Genomic DNA, 7,294 nt, shown 5'->3' on the forward strand with positions numbered 1-7,294 from the left:
CTACTCAGCAACACGTGGGGTGGCCATGAGTCGGAATCCACTCGATGGCAACTGTTTTGGTTTTTCCTTTTTGTGTTTAATTTGACTGCAGTCTTACTCCAGTCCCAAATCCCATGTTTACGTTATATTCTTAGTTCTGGAAGCATTTGAGAGTTAACCCCAGACAGGCACAGTTCCTAGCACCTAGCAGTCTAAATAATTTATTCTAATTCTATTGCTTATCTATTGGACTGTGGAGGGAGGAATCACTTCTTGTTTTGATGATCAGAGACGGCCTCCAGGAGGGTGGAAACAGGTAAACCGGGTCTTTCCATTAAAAGTTCATTTTGTTGTTGTTTCTGTTTTGTTTTTCCCTCCTTCCTCCCTCCCCACCTCCCTCCCTCTCTTCCTTTCTTCTATTCTCTCTTTTTTTGAATGAGAGTTTTGTTCCATCAACCAAGAGCTCTTCAGAAAACAAACACATAAAGTAACAGATTTCCTGCCTGCTTCACCCCCTCCTGGTTGAAGTTCTTTACTCTTCTGTATTCTACTATCTGACCACATGAGGGGAGCATTTGTCCAAAAAGCTCGGAAAAAGTGTGGCCTCATGGAAAACCTGAAGTTGGTTTGATGGGGTATTTCGTGTCCCTTGGTTTTGCATTTTTCTTTCTGGCATCTGTATGAAAGCAGTAACCTAAATAATAAGCACTGCCTTGCCCAAGATGGCAAAATTTTCACCATCGCGGTTTTTGCAGTCTCTCCTTACTTCAGAGGGTCTGGGTTCTTGTCTTCAGACAGCGAGTTCATTTGCAAGTATAAAAGTGCAGGGAAATTTAGAGACCAATTACACAGTCTCCAAATATTCCAGACTTGCTCAGACGCCAGACAAAAGGGGTCAAGGCAGTTCATCGTATTCACTCCTTAATGATCTAACTCTGAAGCAAGTTCTCCCCAGGGAACAAAGGAACGCGTGTTATTGTGCGTAGAGCTTCTCTTACTATGTGGATGCCCTTGAATTTTTTTAAATAACATTGTTAGGTTTTAAATATCGTTACCAAAACACACTATGTTTCTTAAAAAGGTTTATTTTAAAAATATGGATTTGTCCATAAAAAACATTTACCTCTCAAAAAGCACAAGAATGAAAAACAGCAATAATTTCTTACTGTTCTTACAAAGTATTGACTAGAGAAGCTTTTATTCCATTAGTCTGCCATTCCTTACCGTGAAGGGCTTTTATAAGTCACTCTGTAATTGACAAAGGATCTCTGCTTCCTCCCAGTTATATAGGGGCTGCTATGGAAAAGCATAGCTCAAAGTAAGCCAGGTGCTTTGATTCTACTTTAGCTACAGATTGAAGTAAAGCAGACACCCAGTTATGTTGGTCTTTTCTCTTTCTGACCTATTTTTTCTATTTTTTTGTCATTGTTAGTTGCCACCAAGTCAGTTGTGACTCACGGCGACCCCGTGTGTGCAGAGTAGAGCTGCTCCAAACAGTTTTCAAGGCCGTGACCTTTCAGAAGCAGATCACCAGGCCTGTCATCAGAAGTGCCTCTGGATGGTTTTGAACTGCCAACCTTTCGGCTAGTAGTCGAGTGCTTAATCATTTGCACCACCCAGGCTACCTCCTACTCTTTTAGGACAGGCAATATGTGTATTGGAGACAGACAGACTGGGTTCCAGTCCTATCTCTGCCTCTAATTATGTGTCATTGAGTGAATAACTTAGCCATTTTAAACCTCCCTTTCCTTGTTTGTCAAATAGGGATAATAATATCATTTACCTTGTGGGACTGTTATGAAAATTTAATAAGATATGTAACAGGATTAGTACAAAAAGTTTTAGTGTGTGGTTCACTAAATATAGTAAGAGCTCTCAATAAATAGCAGGCTTAATAAATCACATTTTTATTGTTATATTTTTTCAGTTCATTTGTTAACATAAAAGGATACAAGACGATAACATAAGAGCATAAGTATGAAAGGACAGAGAATATAAAAGGATACTTCTTACCCCAGACATCCCTGCCTTCACAGCCCTTCCTTGACTCCTGGCACTCTCTGACAAAGCCAAGAAAAGCTTATTCATTCAGAGCATTGCAATGGTAAGTGAATAAACAGTGCTTTGTTTAGACAACCCAAGCCAAAGTCTTCCTGCCCAGGCTAGGGTGAAAAGGTTGTAGAGGAAGACCAAACAAATGGCAGGGCAAGTCTCAGGCAGAATGCAAAGTACCAGACACTGCTAGGAAGCCTGAGCAATACCCCTTGCAGCACCCCTAAGCATCGCAGGGCATTGATCTAGCAGAAACCCTGTGGTCTGAGCATCTCTGACTTAGTCATTACCAACAATTAACTTTTCATTTGAACATTAACTATTTAACTTTTCCTTTGTGTGCATTTCAATGAGAGTCATTTCTTTTAGACCAGGAAACCCCCCAAAATACCATTGCTGTCAAGTCGATTCCTACTCATAGCGACCCTACAGAACACAGTAGAACTGCCCCTAGGGCTTCCAAGGAGTGGCTGGTGGATTCCAACTGCCAACTTCTCAGTTAGCAGCCAAGATATTTATTCATTCATTTGTTTATTCCTTCATTTTTTCAACATAATTTATTGAACACCTATCACATGGCAGGCATGCCTGTGTATGAATGAGAATCCTGAGGAAGTGATTTGCCTGCTGTAAGCCTAGTAAATAGCAGAGCCAAGCCATGGGCCAGATCATCTGGCTCCAAGTTTACTGAATTTTCCACAAAGAATAACAATAGAATTAATTCATGTAATTAATTCATTATTGCTATTGTTAGTTGTCATCAAGTTGGCTCCAACACATGACAACCTTAGCTATAACAGAGCAAAACATGACCCGGTCCTGCACCATCTGCATGATCGTTGATATGTTTGAGTCCATTGTTGCAGCTATTGTGTCAGTCCGTCTCACTAAGGGTTTCCATCATCTTCACTGAACCTCTACCAGCCATGAGGTCCTTTTCTAATGGTTGGTCTTTCCTGATGATGTGTCCAAAGTAAGCAAGACGAAGTCTCACCATCCTCTTTTCTAAGGAGCATCCTGGCTGTATTTCTTCTAAGACTGATTTGTTCATTTTTCTGGCAATCCACAGTATATTCTATATTCAAATTTTGAATACCAAAATATCAAATTTTGAATACCAGAATTTGAACGCATCAATTCTACTTCTGTCTCTTTTTTATTGCCCATCTTTATAGCATCTTATATAATCCTATAAAATATATAATTATTAATGTCATTTAAACATATTTAATTATATATTAAGTAACAGTGTAACAATGACTGACCCTTGTAGGTGTCAGAAATTTCTCATGCATGATTTCATGAGCTATATGGCCTCTAGAGTGGTCTGAGATTACAGGCTTTGGAATCCTATGTTTGAATCCTGGCTAAGTTCCCTATTAGCTATATGATCTTGACCAAGTTCATGAATGTCTCTGAGGCTCAATTTTCTCATCCATAAAGTGGAAATAACACACCCTGCCTGGCAGGATTATAGTAAGGGTCAAATTAAACTGAAATGAAATGTAAAAAAGTACATAAAATGACTAGTACGGGGCTGTGGCTCACTTATTATCATTTGTGCTCTTAACAACTTTGCATTTACTGATAAGGAAATCAACTCAAAAAATTTAAACAACTTGCCTAAGTTTATTCAGCTAGTAAGTGGCCTAGACAGAATTTGAATTCAGATCTAACTCCAAAGCCCATACTCATTCTGCTATTCTCTGATGCCCCTGAGTTTTGCCTCTAACGGTTATTAAATCGTTGAGGTGAGAGAACATTTAATACTCTCTTACAGCACCTGGCATAAGCTGTATAATAATAGTCCACACATGTCTGTTAAATGAACAAGCTTACACTCAGACAATGGGACGAATGCAGAACTTAAAAGTGTTTTTCTTTTTTTTAATACTTTTTCTGTCTACAATTAATGTATTAAGTGTTGAGAGGAAATATAGCTAAATGTTTAATTAAAGATGAAAGGATATGGCCATTCACTATATAGAAACTTGTGAATCCACACAGTATGATCTGCAAAGAATATCTGTGGCTTTTGATCCCTTTTCAAGGTTGAACGAAGGTCCTTTTCCCAGTTCCCATCATCTGACTCAACAAAAGGGACCTAGTTCTACAGAGAAAGGGATGGTACTAGAAATAAACCAAAAAAATAAGCCAAACCCATTGCCATTAAGTCAGTTCCAACTCATGGCCACCCCACATGTTACAGTGTCGAACTACTCCATTGAGTTTTCTTGGCTGTAGTCTTTACAGAAGCAGAGTGCAGCTGGTTCAAGCTGCTGACCTTTCAGTTAGTAGAAGGGCAGTGCTAAGCCTTAGTGTGGGTGAAACCAACAGCTGCCTGCTTGATGGGAATTGTTGCTCTTTCTTTCCCAAAACAATCCTACAGAAGAAAAGACCCTGGTGTTAAATTGTAAGAATCAGTGAACTTCATATAAATGTGTTGTTAACACACACACACACACACACAAAAGATGGAGTATCAGATATCTTGGATGACCAAACCGGATTCTGCAGGACCATTTATTTGGCCCTAAAATTAAAGACCTTAAAATTATAAGTTGAGTTCATCTGTTCGCTGCTCAGAGATCATACCACTAAGAGAGGAAGCATTCAGAGAGCCAGCCCGTGAAAGTTTCTGAATGCATGCAAAAAAAAAAAAAAATGCTTTTGAAGAGCATGAACCCTTCAAAAGGCCTTTTAGATCTGCTCTGTTTCACAGCTGAAGCTTTTAACCACACTGTCCTCTTTATATATTTATCCTAGGGCAGTCAATATATTATTATAGTATTAATGAGAAACACCACCACACATCTGTCGGTTTGTTGTACTGTGGTGGCTTGCATGTTGCTGTGATGCTGGAAACTACGCCACTGGCATTTCAAATACCAGCAGGGTCACCCATGGTGGACAGGTTTCAGCAGAGTTTCCAGACTAAGACAGGCTAGGAAGAAGGACCTGGAAGTCTACTTCTGAAAAAAATGGCCAGTGAAAACCTTATGGACTGCAGTGGAACATTGTCTGATACAATACCAGAAGATGAGCCCCTCAGGTTGGAAGGCACTCAAAATACAACTGAGGAAGAGATGCTTCCTTATATAAAGTCAACCATAATGACATCAATGGAGTAAAGCTTTCAGGACCCTCATTTGCTGATGTGATATGACTTAAAATGAGAAGAAACAGCTGCAAACATCCATAAACAATGTTGCTTTGAGGACTAAGATGTGCCAGACCTAAGCCATGATATTTTCAATTGTCTCATATGCATGCGAAAGCTGGATAATGAATAAGGAAGACTGAAGAAGAATTGATGTCTTTGAATTACGGTGTTAGCAAATAATATTGAATATACCATGGACTGCCAGAAGAATGAACAAATGTGTCTTGGAAGAAGTACAGCTAGAGTGCTCCTTAGAAGCGAGGATGGAGAGACTTCGTCTCACATACTTTGGACATGTTATCAGGAGGGACCAGTCCCTGGAGTGGGATATCATGTTGGTAAGGTAGAGAGAGGGTCATTGAAAAAGAAGACCCTTAACAAGATGGATTGACACTGTAGCTGCAACAATGGGCTCCAACATAGCAATGATTGTGAGGATGGTGCAGGACTGGGCAGCGTTTCATTCTGTTGTACATGGGATCACTATTTGGAACCGACTTGATGGCATCTAACAACAATGAGAAATAATGAAAAAAGTCTACATTGACATTTTTTATATAGAATTCACTTTGATGAATACTTGAATGACATAATGGAGCCACATTACAGATGTAGTACACTTAATAATTTTTAAAACTCTGAATTACTTTTACCTCCTTTGAACTTCACAGAAACTCTGTACAATAGTCCAGGCTAATATTTTATACCTATTTTACAAATGAGAAAAGTGAGGCTCACAGAGATGAGCAACTTGTCTACAGCTTTCGCAAATAAGGGGAAGGGCTATTGGGACCAGATTCTTGCATTTTTGCTCTTTGTATCCCATATTAATAGAAGTCTAATTGTACTTTAAAGCATTGCTGTCAGGTCAAGTTCGACTCATGGTGACCCCATGTGTGTCAAAGTAGAACTGCACTTCATAGGATTTTAAATGGCTGTGACCTCTTGGAAGTAGATTGTCAGGGCTTTCTTTTGAGGCACTCTGGATGGACTCAAACTTTCAGTCTTTCAATTGGTAGCTGAACAAGTTAACCATTTGCACCACCCAGGGACTCCAGTTGGACTTTAGGACATTGAAAAACCCCAAATGACAAATGTAATTCAATACAGTTTATAATACACAAAAAAAAATTAAAGCACAGAGGAATTAAAATCTTCCCTACTCCCCCAAAAGAAAAATATTTCAAGTCTACTAACAAGTTAGTAAGGATTTTTTTCCCCCATCAGATAAGCAGCTTATTCCATCTAACAGAACAGGACCCAAAAGAATGGGACACAGGACAGATAAGTTTTTATTTTGGATAGAGAAAATAATAATAGTAGATAATTTTTTTAATATATCGAGGCACTGTAATAACTACTTTGTTTGTATTATCTGGTACTCATAACAATCCTTTGAGGTAGGTATTATTATTATCCCAATTTTTTAACTAAAAAGAAACTGAATTTCAGAGAGGTTAAGGTCAAACAACTAGGAAAGAACAGAGTACATGGGATTTGAACCCATGTTTGCTTGATGCTAAATTGTTCATTTTAACCAGTGCAAGGCTATAGTGTACTCTCTGAAAATAGAGGGAGGCCAAACAAGAGACAAACCCAAGCCTAATTATAGGAACAAGTGAGAAGAAGGAAGCCAACCTTCAGAATTGTCATGTTTTTCTGTTGCTTCCTCATACTACCCTTCACTGGACATGCAATGGCTATTGAATTGAATAAGGTGTTATGCCCTTCTCCCCTCCAGTTACCGAAAGCCATAGACCCCAATTGTTCTCCTCTATGTCTAAAGTTACTCTCTAAAAAGTGAATTGCATTTAAGATAAAGGGCAGATGAGCCTTTGCAAGATGACTTAAAAATCCATCATTCCTGAAGATTTAACTAATCTTTTGCAAGATTAAATTACTCAGTTCTCAGAAACTGGAGATTAAAAAAAAAAAAAAAGTTTATTTAAAAACAAAATTGATATACAATCAATTGATTCTTTTCAACAACAGTGCCAAATCAATTAAATGGGGAAAAATAGTCTTTCAAAAAATGATGCTGGCAATACTGGGGAAGCCAGCACAGCTTGTACAAGGAAAGGTCATGGAAGCTCCATAGAC

The sequence above is a fragment of the Trichechus manatus genome, unplaced genomic scaffold (genome assembly GCF_000243295.1).
Source record: "Trichechus manatus latirostris isolate Lorelei unplaced genomic scaffold, TriManLat1.0 scaffold00130, whole genome shotgun sequence".
NCBI lineage: Eukaryota > Metazoa > Chordata > Mammalia > Sirenia > Trichechidae > Trichechus > Trichechus manatus.